This window comes from Topomyia yanbarensis, chromosome 2 (assembly GCF_030247195.1).
Source record: "Topomyia yanbarensis strain Yona2022 chromosome 2, ASM3024719v1, whole genome shotgun sequence".
NCBI lineage: Eukaryota > Metazoa > Arthropoda > Insecta > Diptera > Culicidae > Topomyia > Topomyia yanbarensis.
Window position 1 is genome coordinate 328,343,801 of NC_080671.1, and position 19,765 is coordinate 328,363,565.

Sequence of the window (19,765 nt, forward strand, 5' to 3'; positions counted from 1 at the left end):
GTCAATCTCTCGGATCCGTTGATCTTTTGCAGAGCGTTGACTGTTAGCACACTCCGCGCTAGCTCTCACTTTTCCGAATGACAAATTAACACTCATTACCGGAAACTTAGTGCCGAACGACTGCCAGAGACAATTATTGATGACGTGCGGTGAAATTTAAAGCGGCCCTTACACGTTCAATATTTTTGTCAATACCAGTATTGACGATATTGTTACCATATTTCAATCCGATTTGAGATCCACATCGTCAATACAACTTTTTTCATTACACGTACAATACTTTTGTCAATACTCTCTAGTCTCTAGTATTGACAATAATATTGAACGTGTAAGGGCCGCTTAATGTGTGTGCGATGTAATTTTCAAGCGAATTTCGTTCCCACTTTCGCTCACATTCAAGTGCACATTCCTACACGAGCAGACATATTGACAATAAATCAATTATTGATCAATATATTGACCGTGTAAAGACATTTTGAAAATATTGATTCTATAGAATTCAAATGGGATTGACGTATTGAAGCAGTCTTGACAATATTTTTATTGACAATATTCTTGTCCCGTGTAGGGTCCACTTATCGGTTTTGGGTAATATTTCGATTATCTATAATTTTGTGTATTTTTTGCAAGTTTATTTTATTCAACTTATTGTCAAGATGATCTGAATGAATACAAACGTAACAACATTTCTATTTGGGAAGTTGATGCAAAAATGGAAATTAAATGATTTTTTTCTACATTCTTAGAGTGATCTGCCACTAGATCACAAGTCCCAAGGTTCTCCCTCAATGTTTCAAGTCGGCACCAAATCTGTACTTGTTCGCAAAACTATAAACTAACTGAATTTGTTACAGAAATAATCAAAGGGTTGTATAAGAATTAACACTGGAGCCGATTGGTTTGAAAATATCTTGAAGGAATTCGGATATTCAAAGAGAGAGAGTTGAAGCGTTGTGTTAAAATAAAACTTTTGTAATATATTTTAAAATTTGTCTGATGACGCAGCGATACTACTTCAAAAGATTATTTCTCATAAAAATGCTACAATTAACTTTGAATATTTGGGATTAATTCCATAAATAATTAGGAAAAACTTCAAAATATCAACAATTTACTCATTCTTCATTAGTTTAAATATTGGATCACATTTTGTATTTACTTTGTTACTCTTGTTTGTATCAAAATTCTATAGGCAAAATTATTCAGCAAACTTTCATGCGCAGTCGCTGTCTCCAATTGGATATTAAGTTCTTACTTATCACTGCAAATTGAAAGAGTTTTAAGGAATAAGTTGACTTTGCAACCTTAAAGAATAGTAAGTGATATACGTTTTTCTGTGCGACCTGTTCCTTTTTTATTATTTATTTTATAATTTTAAAAAGGGATCTTAGAAATCTCCAAATTTCGAAGCTCCCTTTTTGATTCTTTCTACAACTTCTCTGATAATTTACAAATCATTGAAAATATCATTATATTAATCTTGTACGAGTGAAATTTTTCTTAGATATTTGAGAATCAAATGGCAAGGAGAAAATGGATAGGATGGAGAAATTGTCTTAAACAAGGATGGTAAGCAGTCTTCCAATGAACATCGACAAGTTTGCACCCGTGTACAAAATTTCGTGCACGCGTTCAACCTCAAACATGCTTTGCCTTTGTGTACAGGTTCGCATCGAACACCGAACCCAAGCGAACGATGTGCAAACTTAGGTTTAAACATCGTGTACGTACACCGTGTGCGTACATAAGAAAGGCACACACAAAACAGAATGAGTCAATGCTAGTGATGATAGGTGAGAGAAAGAGAAAACTAGTATCAAAAACCTGTGTGCACGAACACCGCGTACGTACATGGGGTTCGGTTGTGCAGACGAACATGTGCTCGTGTTTTGGTACGCATTAGCGCATTCGAGTTTGCACACGAATTGATGGTGTAGGATGAGCACAGAACTAGAGCGAACATGGTGTTCGATGTTCATTTGGGAAAACTGATGGTAAGTATAAGATATTGTTGATAATAAATTGCAGAAATCTGACCGCTTTGCCATTATTGGTGAGCGGTTAATTTTTATGCATTTGAAATGAATGTATGCTTTTGAATGTCGTGGAAACGTTTATGCATTGCTTAGTCAATGCATATCGAAGTACATTTGTGTTGACAACTATCAAAATAGAGCTTTATTATCTGTCATGGATTTACAAGGTCGTTTGTTTGTTTGAAATGACACTGACAATTAGGTATTGTTCCAATTTTGGCATCACTCCCCTTACAGCAGTCTTCACATGCACATCTACAAGTTTGTACCTGTGTACAAAATTTCTTGCACTTGTTCACCTTCAAACGTGCTTTGACTCGATGTACAGGTTCATCTCGAACACCGAACGATAGTGATGACAAATGAGAGAATGAGAAAACTGGTGCCACGAACCTGTTTGTTCGGGTTTCTACACAAAATGTGGGTTTAATATGAGCAAAAAACTTCAGCGAACATTGTGTTTGGATGTTCGTTTGGCAAGGTGGCCTAACTTACAATCTGGTCTAAACAAAATTTGCATTTAATGCCCTCTGGTAATCCTCTTGAGATATGCGATGAACAAAAAAACAAACTGGCGAAAACAATTAAATTGAAAGTTTCTTCATTTTCTTTTCAATATTGATATTTTTCAAAGTTTAATAGAAAGTGTAATGAAACATATTGTCACCGATAACTGACATCCAGCTTAAGATTTCAATGTGTGAAAGCAATAAACCTCGTTTTGAAATGCTATCAGCAAGTAGCAATCAGCAACTAGTCGGCGCTACGATTGTGCAGCAATCGATACATACATATAGATACAATGGTGATTTACGCACGTAAACCTGTATGCGATAGTGATTTTGAACCTAGGGGCATGTGATGCATGTGTAAAAATCAATAAAATTATATGTATTTTCTTTCCATTAAAATAGAAATTTAGAATTTATTTTGCGTTGCGTGTAATACATCAAAGTTCTGCAAAAACTAACTCTACATAGTTATTTATTGGATAACTGGAAGAACGACCACTTTTTTTTAGCAGATGAAAATGACGTTTGTTGAACAGACTTGTCTGCGAGGGAGTGCAAAGTTGATGCGAAAATGGACATTAAAACACTTACATTTTTTCAAATTCAAGATAGATCGAAAAAGTACCCAAAATACGTGGAAAAAAATCTCCAGAGTCATTTCATTTCCCGAAGCAAGAGCATTAATCACACGAAACCGCAGAGGACCCAGCTATGACAAACAGACTCGAGACCGCTCGGGTTTGAGAAAAAACGAGAAGAACTGCACTATCGACAGACTAACGGGAGAAATCACAAAAATGAGCGCGACGATGAGATACTACGCCTGAAAGGCCACCTGGCGGAGGCTGTCAGAATTAAAAAACAACACCTATATTAAGTAACGAAAGGAATAGGCAGAGCTAACCAACACAGGGAACTAAAGACAGAGCAGTGAACGCCAACAAAGCGGGGCAACGGGAAATATTCTGAAGTCCAATGAAAACAGCATAGAACCAACTCCACCAAAAACGCAAAGGATAACCCGATCGAGCTTTCGCAAAAACAGACCTTCATTAATCGTAACTTGAAAAATCTCGGATACCGTAGCACTACAAAAATTCGTGCCCCAAGTGTTCCTCGATATTTCTGGATAGCTTTGAACCAACAACAGAACGTTGATTGGGGTGCAACAAACAACATAAAATTCTACTGCAATATTGAACGAAGCCTACCTGTATCGACCCCGATCGGGGAAGATTCGAACATGTCCTATACACTCGGCGGCTGCCGACACCGGAGCATTTAAACTCCCACAGGGAAGTATTTATAATATCCCAACAAGCATTCATTTTACCGTTTCACAAACATTTACCACAGACCAATCGGACCAGAAACTGGAAAATCTACCAACACAATACGATCGCCTCCAGAACCCCGCACCCTGCTTGGCTCTAGAGCAGGTGATCATTCCTCCTAATAGCAATCAGTTTAACAACAACGGCTCAAGTCTCTCGATCTCCTCGGATCGGATGGGCCATTGGGAAGAATTCTCTGCGACGAAAATTTAGCCCGATTCCCGGTTGCTCCTGACACCCGGTAGGTACAATTTGAATCATCTAACTAACACTGCCAAGGCCAGAGTATCTCATCGAAGACCCTATCAACTCGCATAAAAATCTGACTCTCGACAATTCTATCGTCCGCTTCTACGTGCGGTTGTTCTCATCGATGTAAGTTCGACATTTCTTTGCGAATAGACAGAATCCGCCATTGACATAACTTTCCGCTCGGGGGTGCTCGCAGGATCTTGTGAGTGGACTATCCTTGTTGACCCATGCAACAGTGACCACTTCTCTATCTAGGTTACGCACGATCAGAGGCCACCTTCAACAACCCGTCGAAGGCGTTGGCTTTACGATCGAGCGGACTGGACTCGGTATGAGGAGACCGTCGACAGTCTGATAAATCAAGTCATATACGCCGGATGAATTCACCAGCCTCTCGAATCGGGCTGCCGCTTCCTAGATCCCAGGAAAGTGTGAACCCTCCCCGACAGGCGATGCACTGATGGTGCCCAGATGTCGGGATAGTCATCAGAGCCCATCGAACTGCGCTACGGACACTGAAGAAGACTGCAGTGGGCGACCCGCGCCGACGTCAGCGAGCGGATGACTTCAGAAAGGCCAAAAACGAGGCCAGGAAAGCCACAGAAGACGCAAAAACACCAGCTGGACCAGATTCTTAGAAGGCATTTCCCCAAACTCCTCGACATCAGAGCTCTGAAGGAGAGTCAACGCCCTTAGCGGAAAGCGACAACACAGTTGCCACGCCATTGTCGTTAACGGGTGAACGACGATTCACTCTGTTCACAGACGCCGTCCTCCAAAGGGTTGAGAGTAGGCCCGTCCGTTTCGAACCTGATTCAGGACAAATATACAACCAACTCTTCACTGGAAGTGAACTTTGTGTGGTATTGGAATCGGTACGCAGTAAAGTTGTCGGATTGGACGACGTTGGCTATCCACATATGCGACATTCTCCGCTGGTAGCGGGCGATAATGGAGAATATTAACCGCATCTGAGGCGGTGAACCGCCAGCCTGATGATTGCTGCTTAATTAGTTTGCTCCCCTGTTTCTCTAAGACGATGGACGGCTGATGAACTTATTGGAGAAGCGTAAACTCTTGGATCAGAAATGGTTGCCTACCTCACCAGCTTTGGAGGGGTGGTAGGTCAATCTGTAACCGGCGGCCTGCACGCCAACATCGCTATACTCGACGTGACGAAGGCTTACAATACTGTGTGGCGTCACGGAGTACTGCAGAAACTGGCCAACCGGAATATCGCCGTAAACATGGGCCGGTTCTTATACGACTATCTGTAGAACCGCACCTTCCGGGTGGGAATCGAAGGGTGGCCAATCTGAAGCATTTCCGTAGAACAACGGGGTCCTCCAGGGTCCAGTGTTCGCCATCACACTGTTTCTTGTGTCCATGAATCCTTTATTTCCCAAGTAGCAATTGAAGTTTTATAGCACGCTACAAGTGTAATCTAAGTTTTATCAGTGGCTTTAAAACTACCATAAAACGTCATTTGTTACATCCCCGCCGGCGGGGATGTATGTCTTCGTCTACGTCGATGACATCGTGCTGGTAGCAATGGGAAGGACCATCAGACGAACCCGTCGTAAAGTTCAAGCCGCTCTAAGTGCGGTAAGCGTTATTATGCACAGCTGCAGAACGAACCGATCATGCTGGACGGGGCGATTGTTCCCTACCGCAAGGAAGCAAAGATTCTGAGGATAGCCGTAGGCCACCGCCTCCCCTTTGCGTCTCGCTTTCGAAATATCAAAGTCGGCTGCCGGAACCGGTTGCGGCTAATTCAAACAATCAGCTCCCGGCACAAGCTCTGCACTGAATATTGACCAGGCGTTAGTACAGGATATTCTACGGGGTACAGCTGACGACCTGCAATATGGAAGCTATCATCAATATTTTAAGCCTTCTATACCACGAGATAGAGCGCTGCTTCTGGCCTGCTCCGCAGCACACCTGCTGAAGCGGCCTGTGTCAAGGCCAGGATTCTTCCCCTTCGTTGGGGGAGAATCCTGGCCTTGACAGGATAGTCAGCGAGATCTATCGGGAATATACAGACGTAGACCTACCACCAATCGCCCGTCTGCACTGAGGTTGTGAGCGGCCCTGGCACGATCGCGGACCCAATTTGGACACAAGTCTGTCGACAGAGCTGAGGGCCGTGAGGCAGGGAGGCCAGCGCTAAATATAACCAACTCATAGCTACCAGGTATAAACATAACATGGATATTCAACGACGGCCCGAAGATCGGTGATTATTCCGACCTAATAAGTAGTAAGCGCAATAGGAGAAAGGCTCTATTCCGCCTACCGGCGACATGCTCGGTGTTCGCTGCCGAGGCGTCGGCTATCACGCTCGATTTTGCTCAGAAAACAGAAAATAGCTCAGTCGTTGTACTGTCTGACTTTGTGGCGGCTGTATCCGCCTTTGAGATGGGAAAATTCCGCCACCCTTTCATCATGGGCAGTGGAGCCGAATGTGATACCTGAGAATATAAGCTCCTTTAGGTATCACATTCGTCTGGAAACCAGTAAGAGGCACGCCCACCGACGTCTTATTCCAGATGTCTTGTTCCAGCCGTAGAGATCTTGGCCCAGCTGTAACCATAGAAAACCTTCGCATGTCACTGGCGCGGCAGCACCAGACATCTTCAGCGCGTCAAATGCTCGCCCGAGCGCTGGACAGACCGGACCGACGGTAGGGGACAACGAGTGCTGTAGTGGCGTAAGACAAATTGTGCATTTCTAAACCTGTTGAGGTTAGGTATTTCGTGGGGAAAACAAACAAAACTTCTTTGGTTTGACTTTACATTTGTGGTTGTAAATGAGCGGTCAGAAATCACAATATTAACCCTCAAAAAGGTAAGGGGTCTCAGTGGCCCGGCTAATTACAGTTCTCTAGTTTCAATGAACTTGTAATTTGAAATACGATCAAATACGATACGGCTTTCAATTTGCTCACTGATAAAACGACAAAAATGAAGCTTTCGATTTCATTGGGTCTTAGATGCGATGCTTCTTGGAGTCACAATTTCAGCTTTCCTTTTCGAGAGTTAAAGAACTATTATACCCTGTAAGGGTTTGTTTTGTAATGTAATTCCACTATTCACTTGTATCTGCGACGGATACATATATTTTGCATACTACTTATCTGCATCTTCAGTGCCATGATGCACATAATTAGTATGCGAAATATGCGTATCTGTGATTGATATAAAAAAGGTGTTACCAAAAAAGGCCTCCCGGAGTATAAGTGACACTAATCCGCTAAACAGCCTGGAAAAAGTATCAAAGAACTGTCAAATTTATGAATCTATACCACAGAGAACAGACATATAAGCTAGAATAAACTTTCTCGAAAAACTTGTGTAAACATTTAATTGAAAATGCGTTGAAAATAGCATACAGGTTCGCATGCATGGATCACCTTTGTATCCAAGTTTGCACGCAACGCTCGTATAGCGTTTGATAACCGATCGTAGTGCCGGCAAGTGGCAAGTAGCTGCTGGCTGGTGGCATTTCAAAACGACAGTTTCATTTCTTACACACTTTGAAAACATTACTTGTATGTCAGTTCTCAACGTCTATACTGAAACACTCCTGAACATGCCCAACATTGGACGTATTACCATGCAATGCCAGGACAAACGTGCTCAAAATGTTGTTTTTTTCTCTGCAGTTTTATTTCTAGAGTTTTTATATTGTTCCTTGCAGTATAATCGCTCGATTTGCGATTATATGAAAGCTCAATTCAGATAGGCGCGTGACAGCCGCCTATATGATTTCATAAGAAGCTTATTCCTTCGAGCTTTCGAAAAGCGCACAGCAGGTAGAGAAATAAACAAACAATGCAAGAGAAGACCCTCTACATTCATAGAGACTGCTTATCACTCCTACAGTTTGCTTATGTTCGACTGTCTCATTGTCAAGTGGCTCCAGTGAAATCGGCTGGCGGAGCAACTGCGGCTATGTTTGATGTACCTTTCAGACGCGCGCAATGTGAGATTTTATTATAAGCGCGACAATACTGTTTTCCGACTATCGGAAATTCATCGAAATGATCTTTTGAAGGGTCTTTGTGTACATAACTGGAAAATCCAACCAGAGACAACCGTATTTTCTCTTGTTCGAAACGATGGAATCACATCAGATGTATTGCGCAGTATTCGTACAATGTTGCACTATAATGCGCACTACTTCCGACAAGATGGATTAGCCCTGAACAAGAAAAAACAACTTTTATTACTGGTTGGATTTTCTAGTTTTCAACAGGCGAATGAACAGCATCCACTCAGCCGAAACTGTATTTGCATATTTTTTTAATCTGTGTATTTTGTGCAAATGAATACAAAATTTAAACATGAAAATATCGAATAATGTATGCAACAAATGATTTTAAATTGGAAATTGTATGATTTAATTGAAGATCTGTTGAGAGCTCCAAAACAACTCGAACATTACTTAGAAATTTAAGCATCGTAATTTCATAAACTAGGATTATTTTTCCAAGGTGGTCATCTTTTTCGGACTTTTGAACTGATCTTTGATGCTTATCATGCTATTCTAGAGTGGTTTGAAAAATGTCACATTAATGAGTGAGATTTGCCAGTTTAGTGATCCGAATAAGTAAGTTTGCATTGATTTTTCTCTTTGATATGCGTAGATATTAAGCCGTATGAATAAAAACTAGCATTTGCTCAAGACAAGTTTGCTCTGCTCGATTATTAGCAAAGTAAACTCTCGAAGCATTTACTCAACTTGGTATGAATAAAAGCTAACTTTACTCAACTTGGACTGAAGCAAGTTCGAAATTCGAACATAGCTTTTACTCAGTCATTCGTCTGTCAAAACCGCCGAAGAAAATACAGTCGTGGTGCAGTTGAAAATATATTTACGTGAACTCTAACTGTTTTAACCTTTAACATATATTTAAAGGTCGGTATTACAAATAATAACGTCTAACCTATGCAGAGTTTTCTGTGGTGACACAATCGGTCGTAGTGTAGTGACAGCCGTTCTAATAATTCGCTGTCGAAATTTTAACTTTCCGACGCTCTAGTAGTAGTGATTATTTCTACAAACCACGGCTGGGGTGTATAAAACTACTTGATCTAGTAGTAACCGTGCTTTTTGCCAGTGAATCCGCTATATTTTACCTTACGGTGGTTCTATCCGTATTGATTCTTTCACATCGAGAAGATGGAAACAACCTGAGACTATACAACCGCTCTGCATGTTGATGTTGCACAAGGAAAATATAACCATCGAGGGCCCAAGACAGTTCAATAGTAATTCTTCAAAAGGGCTAATGAGACTTTTGTAAACAAACTTATTTCGCTCATTTTTCCGCTACCGAGTTGAATTTTATGAAAAATACACATGAATCAACATCTTTACCCTTGGTAGAATCAATTTCAAATGTTTTCTCTGTTGAAATGATAACAAATTAAGAGAAATCAGCAAAACAAAAGTTTGTTTACAAATCTTATTAGCCCTATTCAAATGTTGATATGGAGTTCTGTAGAAAAAGTAACAACAAAAATGATAGGACAGGATTGTAAACTAGGAAATGTCGAAGAACAAAGAAAAGGTATGTACCACTATAAAGATATCAACGGAGGAAATTGTTTTGAATTTTTTTTTGTTTTAAATTGCACCCCAAGTGTTGGAATAACCTGCAGACTAAGCCAAATTTCGAAGGATGAAGACGTCCCTGCAAACCGCTAATCGTCCTCAGTCGTATCGTCATAGTGAAACAACGAGAAAATGATGTAACAGTAATGGGATAAGAGAGTCCCTCTATGAACATGTTTGTCCAAATACAGAAGATGAATGAGGACCAGCTACTATGTTACACGAGTAGTATACAATAACTATCAATAACTTCGACGCCGAATACTTCGGAATTCAGTCCATCTGTAGACCATATCGCCGATAAGAAATGAACAATGTGCTGGTCCAAACCAGAATTAAAATGCACCCGAACAAGACACCGATTGATAGTAACCGAAATTTCTTGTGACATTCTGGATGATCAATATAAATATGTACTGGTAACCTTTGCTATTTTTTTCAATTTGTAGACCTAGACTAATAATTTCATTTCAGGATCCAGCATATGTGCGTTCCTATGTCATATGTCTTTGATTTTTCTACAATCAATAAATTTACTCGGAACGGATTAAACAAACCACTACTGCTACTCCCCTCTTCACCAATTGGAAGCGGGTCGTGAGGACATGATAAAAATCAAATGCAGGAAAATCAGTAATCATAAGAAACTTTCAGCTTCAGGAGGTTACCCAAAAACATCGTGGGACCGATACGTACTGTACAAAGTTAGTAACTCGTCGCGAGATACCTGTCGCAATTGTTTACACAGTTTCTGTAGAATCATAATTATGTATATCCAAATGATACTGTGGAAATTGATTGCATGTATTTGCTTTTTGCGGATTAGTTGTTATGTACCACCGCGATACGCATAACAGTCCCATTTGCTCTGGATTTTTTATGCATATGGAACTGTTATGCGTATCACTGTAGTATATCAAAACCAAACGTGTATACTTGAATTCGCAAAACAAGTGCGATAAAATTCTGATGAGTTTTAAAATGTTTAGAAGACTATCAAGAAACGATAAAATTCTAATGGGATGTGACGTGTTAGGTGAAAACGAAAATTTCCCATAAGTATTATAAGTTAATAATAACATTTGAGCATGAAGATCTGAAAAACAATCGTCACTCTTATTGTCATAAGTCCCCCGCTGCCATACACTGGTCGTTTTGCTTTATAGGGTCTCAATGATCATGTTATTTTACTTAGCAGATAAGGCAGATAAGAAATGTAACAGTATCAATATAGTTAAACTAATAGGTTATGCACTTATTTTCAGTGCTAACCGCTATGGAATATTTCAAAATCAATTAATTCAACTACAAAAGGTTTGATTTTCAATTGGGCTCAATCAATAATTGAAACAATTTCCTTTTTATCGTGAACCTATATTAATTGTACATATAGTTGGAATGATAACTAAACTGGTGCATGTGCAATTCTGCACCTAGAGTGAGTCAATTAAAAAAAAACAAGTTAAACGCTATTTAATGTGGAAACGTGCCTAAAATATTTTTACTGAGATATATCAATAACTTATAGATGTTTTCATCAAGGTTGTCATACCCAACAATATTATTAAAGGTTACCTTTAATGAATTGTCATTTTGAAATAAAAAGGCACATTAAAACGTTTTTGTTTAAGTAGTTTTTTGGCTATTTAGAATGTATGGACGACTTGTAGACAGCTGAAATAAATGTAATAAGAAAATTAACAATTTTTAAACTAACCATTTTTTGTTCTGACTGTACATATATTAATATACCGCATTTTTAGGATCGAACTCAAATCGACGGGGTACAAGGCGGCCGTCTTATCAACTAAGCTATGTCGTCCCAATGAAGACACCGATATTGAAATGTGTCAATCCCACACGCAGAAAAATAATTTGCATGTGTAATCAAATTATTGATTAAATTTAATAAAAAAAATAGTGATCGATGGAAAACATAACAACAAAATTCATTGTGTCAACAAGTATTGTCGTTCCCTTCTTTTATAATTATTGAAATTAAAACAATGAATAACAAATATTTTTCGACCAATGTTATTGTCGTTTGAAGCAATAAACAGTGAATAATTTAATTCAATAATACATATTTTAAATCCAAATATACTACATTTTTGTACATGGTGAATGGGCAATTGGGAGTCTAGCGGTGTAGTTATGCTGCGCTGGATCGTCGGTGCTTTTGGTGCAAGGCTGTACGTAATGTGCTGTCTGATCTCAGAGCTGGCACCTATTATTTTGTCAATGATGCATACAAAGAGTTATCTGTGTAATAGTACTACCGCATTGTGTTTTATACAGCCGGATCAGGTACAGGCTAGACTCGATTACCGGCAGTACTCAGAACAATTTCACTCCGGATAATCGAATCAAAAACAGTTTTTTTGTGCAATCCGCTTATTGTACATTTGAAAAATACTATTTAAGATACATTACTCCATGTTTGGCCTATGGAACTTCTTTTTGGTCAACCGTTTCACAGTGGTTTTTTGCTCAAAACCTGCGATGAATTATTCACGCGAAAACGGTAAAGTGTACGACAATAATATCTTCTAAGGTGTTTCAGACCTTCGTTTTGGTGAAATAGTTGCAGTGATGAAATGAAAAAAAAAATTGCAATTTTTTTAAGAAAAGCAAGGTAAAGTCTTAAGAAATGTTGAGATTGTTTTTGCGAATATCTTTACTTTAGACTGAAAATCTCTATTCGCAGTGGTGACTCGTGAACATTTTCTTCACCTGTGCACTGTTCAAAATTGCTCCCAGTAATTCAGATTACGGTCTACGAAACAAGATAGATTTGGATATTTTTTCAAAATCCAAATATTTTTTATTTGTTCGTTTAATTAATATGTCTATTAGCTCGTACTGCAAAAAGATCGATCACGTCGTCGCACAGTGAATTTTTTTAACATTTAAATGGTTTACTTGGTAAGGCACGTTTGCGTTAGATCAAAGGTGCCATTTTTTCTTTGTTTTACATTTTGAATTTCTTAAAACTAGGGGGTTACACATTTCAACATTATTTTGTTTTTATATAATGAAACTAAAAAAAATTATAGCTAACTTATACATATACATGAGGGGGTAATATAATATTCGTAATAGTAGGGGAAAGGTCATTTTGTGTGTTCTTTGTATAGTAATGCACTTTATGATTTTTAGAAGGGAGATTAACTAAGTGGAACACTTTTTTGTTTTCGAGTGTTGTCCTACTGGAGCTGTAGAGCTAGCTCCCCGTCAGAATCACATACTACAATTTGCAGACGAGACAGGCAATGTCGCCTACTAAAACACTGCATTAGGCCAATTGTTATGGGCCGTGATTCTAAATGCGATATTCATTGTACGGTTCAGGTATGTGCGGGCGTAGTGACTCGCAATCGCGTGTATCATCACGAAGAGCTCAGCATTTGTAGTTAACGTGTTCGATCGCGAGTGTGTTTGTATGTCGTGTGTGTTAACGTGTATGTAACTTCGCGTGTATAAATTCTATTTTATAACCGTGTGCCTTTCGCATATTCGCGTGTGTTCTTGGATAATCGCCCGCGGACCGTGAGTCTAATACTTTATTTTTTGGTGTACTGCTAAGATGCTAAAAGAGTGTGAGATCTTCATATATCACTAGAGTGCCCGGTGATGTCGCCATCGAACGTGTTGTCTAGTGGATATGAGCTTTATTTTTTGATTGGTCCTACTGAATGTATGGACCCAAATTATTAGGACAGAGAGTAATGGTTTCCGGACGTGACCGATTCATAAACGCGCGAAAACGGACGTTTGTAGGTTCGTGTTGGAGACAGCGTTTGAAACTTCGTGAGTGCTAAAACGTTCTCCTTATTACCGGGGTGTTATTAAGTTTGCGCGATCGCGAACGTAGGTGTGCGTTGTTAATCGCGAAGGGCTTAAGCGTTCGTACGTTAACGTGTTTGTCACGTGTGCTCGCGTTCATGTGACTTCACGTGCACAAGACTGGATTTTGTAACCGTGTAGCTTTTCCTTTATACACGTGCGTTCTTGGATGGTCATGCGGACCTTTATTCTGATAGTTAGTTTTTGGAGTAAAATTCACATTCTGACAGGGAGTAAGTTACCCCATATCACTAGAGTCCTCGGTCATGTCGCCATGTAACGTGGTGTCCAGTGGATATGAGAGCTATCTTTTTTAATTGATCCAATTGAAGGCATGGACCTAGTCTGCTGATATCAAGGATGGAAACATCCGGAAGTGACCGATTCATGATCGTGCGAGTGCGGGAGTTTTTAGGTTCACGCTTGAGACTGCGTTTGAAAATTTATAGGAGCTGAGACATTCACTTTATCATCATTTATTTATGCCATCATGTTTACTAGATCGCGGGTGTAGATGCCGGGGATGATCGCGAAGGGCTCAAGCATTTGTATATTAACGTGTTTGTCACGTGTATGTGACTTCGCATGTATAACTTCGATTTTATAATGACGTAGTGTGTATTTTTGTTTGATCGCGCACGGGCCGTGAATCTGATGCTTAATTTTTAGTGTATGGTACAGATGGTAGTCCGATCCCTATAGGGAAACTTGAGTTACAGGTCATGTCACCATGGAACGTGTTATTTAGTGAATATGAGCGTCACTTTTTTGATTGGTTCAACTGAAGGCATTAGTCCAGACTGATAAAACTTTCGGACGTGACCGTTTCATGATCGCGCGAGTGGTGGGTTAATGTTTGAAACCGCGTTTGGAAGGTTAAAGATGTCACGTTTACTTAACTACCGGGGTGCTTTCATGTAAGCGAAATCGCGGGCGTAAGTATATGTGGATTATTGCAATTGCATGGTCACGTTTTGCCAGGTTTGTGTTATCGCGAATGCCACGAGCGTTTGTACCTATATGAGTATAGATAGCGCACAGTAGAGATATACTAATAAAAGGAATCATAACATGCCGAATAAAGAAAAAAGATGCGAAGAGCTTGACTAGAAGTGTATAAATTGAACAATACTATTTTGGTATACATAAATAATGGAAAAGCAAACTAATAGATGTACAAATAAAAACAGACTAATGAAGTAGAATAGAAAAACATATGTAACATGTAATCAAACTCGTATATTTATCATTAACGTAGCTAATGTTGTATATTTATCATTAACGACAATTGCATGCTGTTAGACTCTCATCATGCTACGCTGGCCGGGAATGGATGATTCGCGTGCGTCGGAAAATTTATTTTACCCTAATTTATCCAACCCGATTTTTCCGAACCAAATGCTCAGATTGCTCACCAGAAGTATTAGCCACTATTCTATCTTACACGCCAGTTCTGCATCCATTCCCTGACCCAACTGTCACAAATATTCAGACGAATACATACATAGATAGACATACGACTAGCACATAACAGTTGTACACTAGTACGAAAAACTATGATTATCACAAAGCTACAACTAATAGGTTTCTACTTTTTCTACTTTATTAAATGAATTTAATTATTAAATTAATTTAATTAGTATATGCATGATGACGAAGTCGACCGATAAATGGACACACAATGACTCCCTCCGTGAGCCCCGTCCACGAATACCACCAATAGAACAATATTTGCAAACATGGCACACAGCAAAAGTCCATCTACGTTGATCCGCCAGTCGGCCACGACACCGCGCATAGACCAGTGGTTTAGCGTTGGTATGCGCAGGTGCAGAGTACGAAGAAACATATAACATAAAAAAGACGCATAAGCCCTCTCGGTCTCCTCGATAAACCACTATCGAGGCGTAATGCAATATCCATCTTAAAGCAATTGATGCTTGATGATGTTTGCAATACCGTCAAACCCCTAAACCTTGGGGAGGGGTTCCTCCAGACGATTTCGCAGTACGGATCAGATGCGGATCCGCAACACATCGTTGCGCGTGTGATGTTGTGCTGTAGGTCTCGTGTTTGCTGGGTCCTTCGACAGAGATGTTTTGTGTCGTCTTGGAGTCGCATCAGACCATCGTTGGGGTACGGTAGGCGGAAGAGGGCACTTCTTGGGATGATAACAGAAATAATAGCGGCAGTTAAATTTGGATATTGATGGTTTTTAGGAACGTGTATATGAGGGACATGTAGAGGAGATCGTAACTTGCCAGTACATCTCGAACAAGGACATTGAGTAATCTTCCTCGGGCCCGAAGCTTGGTCATCAAATACATACATACGATCAATTTATTGCGCATTTGAATACGCTTTTAGCTGTTGTCATGACGGTACCAGTTCAAAAGGAAAATTGCTATGTAATCGTACTAAACATCCTGTAACTCTGGAACTACAAGTCAGATTGGAATGCAATTCAATAATTTGTGATGTCGGTTAAATAATTCATTGAGAAATCGGGTTATTAGCTCAAGAAGTTACAAGCTCTCCAGGTGCATCAAGAACCATCATAGATGGCCAATTGTTTAAAGTAACTTTGGTTGACCATCAGCCATCCAGACCCTGCAAATCCAAGCACTTTGATTAAGTTTTGCATCATACTGATATCATAGGAGATATAAGAATTTACTGGGTGATAGCACTCTTTAACCCGTAACTCCATAACAGGAACTCCAATAAAATAATGGTTATGCTCTCTCACTGGCAACAAGCAGAAGGTCGAAGATTCTTCACACTTCCTTCGACCATGCACATATGAACCTGTCTAGCTCTAGCTTTTCAATCTAAATTTATGGTTAATTCGCATTGGAATACTTATCCGTTTTTCAAGTTTTATGTCGTTTCTCTTAGTCAACGTAGCTCCGAAACCTTCAATAACAGTCTATAGAGCTTCCAGTATTAAAGGATTTCAAGTCGTGAAGTCCAGTAGATGTTGTTTGATCTGTTGCATGATATGGTTCGAGAATGAGAAATTTCAGTTCTTGGTGCCACAATCCGGAATCACCGGAGAACCGTTCCAGTGTTCCCATGGTCTCAATACGATTTGTTTGGGTTCTAAGATAAAGTTATTTGCGGCTTGCACTGACTTTGTTAGTTCTAGGGTCAATTTTCAATGCCTAACGAGCATTCATTGTATGTCTCTTTAGAACGGTTCACGTACCCACCGGAAACTTTGGCCAGATATCAAATTGTTTCAGAATGTGTTTTAACCAACCTTACAAGTCGTGGAACAATTTTAGCTTAGCTTTATACAGAATGTTTTACTTAAATACACAATCCGGAATAATACCGGTGTATTTGGGCCGAGGCAAAACCAGATTCGTAAATATGAACCAGAAAAATATGTAGTTATTTTGACTTCAAAATATTCCAAATGAGAAATCTTTCAAGAGTTAACATCAAAAACGAATAAAAATACTAAATCGTTCACCTTTAACAAATAAAAAAATATGTATTTTTATTCTAGCATGCTACCGAGCATGCTCAGAACAATCAATCTTTTGCTTAGCATTCTCTGAGCATTTACTCAAGATTCATCACTTTATTCATACGGAATCAGATGTTCGAAAAGCAAACGCTCAAATTGAGAAAGCAACTGTCAAAGCAAAGTTTTATTCATACCAACCTGAGCAAATGCTCAACGCGGCTGCTCGACTGCTCGAATCTCAAAAAGCTGAGCAAATGCTAGTTTTTATTCATACGGCTTAATGTGTCAGGTATCGACGCTGAAACACCTGAAACGAAAAAAATAAAGGGCCGTGCATAGGACACGACCACGGTGACACAAAAAATGCAGCCCCTTCAAGAGCATGCAATACAGTTCGCGATTGAATTCCAATCCATCACAACTCACGCTCCAGCCCACTCACCCACTCGCACAAGTCACAACCCTCCCCACCAAAACATAACCCACCAAAGAACACTCATCAGCATCAAAACTCCAAAACAAGGCACAACACCATGTCTTCCGCTGCACGTTCAAACCAGTCTACCAGTTAAATCAATCAATTATAACACTCAGCCGATCCATCCAGTAATAATAGGCCGGTCTGCTCAGAAAACTTACTCAAACCGAGCAGCCCCACACGGAGGAGTGCAACGAGTAAGCTCACACTCGCCAAAGGAAACACCCAGCTCCTCCACGAAACACGAAATCTCACTTTCCAATCAAAACATAAAAGATGCACCAATGAAACCAGGCACACAAGCACCAGGTCAAGCACCTCTCAATCGATTAAATGAAATAATTTAAGAAACTATAGCGCAACCAAACCGGTTCCAGTCCGAAACTAAAACAACGAACCCAGTACATGTTTGCAGCGCCCTACCCCACACAGGCATTCCAATGTGGAACCAGAACTGGAACGACCACATCCCTAGCATAGCTGTCAATACTGCCCTGTTCTAAATCTAAATTGGAATACACCGGCGTCCAATCCAAAACATTTCCAGAACCGTGCTTCAAACACACAGAGAAGGACAGACACTCAGACCAGACAGATTGGGAAACACAACCCTGTCCAGTAACGTCCAATACCCGGATTTCAAACACGAATCCCAAACCAAAAGAATCCCCGCTCAAACCGCTGCTGGGAGAAAAAATATGAATCCAGAACTGAACCACTCCCGAACGCGTCCCTAGGTCACTACCCAACTCTAAACTCCTTCCCCTAATCTACCGAACCCGAGTGCATGTGCTGAACACTCTCTCTACATTTAAAGCCGCTCCAACTCCTTAAGTATCCCCTCTGCATAATCAGAACAATGACCATCAAATAAATCGGGTGATTCTCCCATTCAACAACTCAAGAAGTGAGAAGGACCGTGATCGGTCTTAGCCGTCCAATAGACAACACAACAAACAACCCAAGAAAGGTCTCACTAACTAGAGGGCGCAAAGCTCAGCACATGCACCCCCACCCTTTCACACACACACACACATCTTTAAGGACTATATTCCCATGCAGGCCGGGCCAAATTCTCTTGAACCTTAACCCATCTACATTAACAGCTATCGAACAATGATGTCGACAAATTAAATTATCGATTTATCCATACAAAACTTTAATGGCAAATTCTTTGACTCTTAGTTACTGTGAGCGGATCAGATCAAATAAATTTAAGTTGTATTGGATATCAAACTAAATGGGTCTCCTCGCATTTACTACAAAGTCGATAAAACATCTTTAACCTTCGAGCAATGCAGATGAACTTTTGGAAAACTTGAGGCCTTAAAACCAAATTCATTTATTGAATTTATTATAGGATTGTACGCCCAACACTGTCATATGGGTGACTTGTATGGTCACAGAAGGGTCAGCTAATGAAGATTAAAAGAACAGCCGATAACTGAAGCACAACCGCTCTTATGAGGTTCTTCTAAATATCAAAATATACACCTAAAACAAAAAGCACTATGAATATAAATTGGAGGTTTATGGTCTTTGAATCATGAATCCACACGTGGGTGCTATCGGTACATTTGTTTTTGCTACTATTCAGAAGGTCCATGTTGAGCCTACACTACTTCCATTAAATCGTAATTATTGCATGGAGCCAGCAGTTGTTCAATATCGATCCTTTTAACATGGCTGAGCCGGATTGGATTTTCGCGCGATTTTTTCTCAGCCAATACCACCTAAGCGGAAAATTACAAACAAATAAACAATTTCTCACTGAAAGAATTTAGTCAGCATACCTCAAGAAATCATCGTATTAACATGTTTCAAATTTTGTCGTGACTAACGACTTACCTTTCAATATAGGGGCCCCTTTTCAAAATTTCGGAAGAAAAATGATGTAAGATTTTGAACGCTTATATCTTTTGTTGTACTGAATGGATTTAATCAATTTCTTCGGCATTTTGTCGAAAATATTTGTACCAATGTTGTATTAAATTTTGGAATATGTAGGATATTCATTATCAACGGAAAAATAGTGTTTTGAAAAATCTTTCGAAAACGTCTCGGAAAAGTGAAAATTTTCAGCCCATCCCGCACAGAGCCGTCAAAATGGTGCAGCAAATGAACAATAAAATAATGAAAAGTTTATATAAAGGTCCACTACATGTTTGTTCCTATGATTATTCGTATTGGGTTGCTTGACGAGAGCAGTT

General features: G+C 39.8%; 1 long non-coding RNA gene across 1 annotated transcript; it reads right to left on the minus strand.

Annotated features, from left to right (window-relative positions):
- Positions 1-951: 951 nt before the first annotated feature.
- LOC131683851 (uncharacterized) lies at positions 952-19,384 on the minus strand. Its single transcript, XR_009304577.1, has 2 exons — positions 19,349-19,384; positions 952-19,288 (listed from the first exon to the last, which is right to left on the minus strand). It is a non-coding gene; the product is annotated as an uncharacterized LOC131683851 (long non-coding RNA).
- Positions 19,385-19,765: the final 381 nt, after the last annotated feature.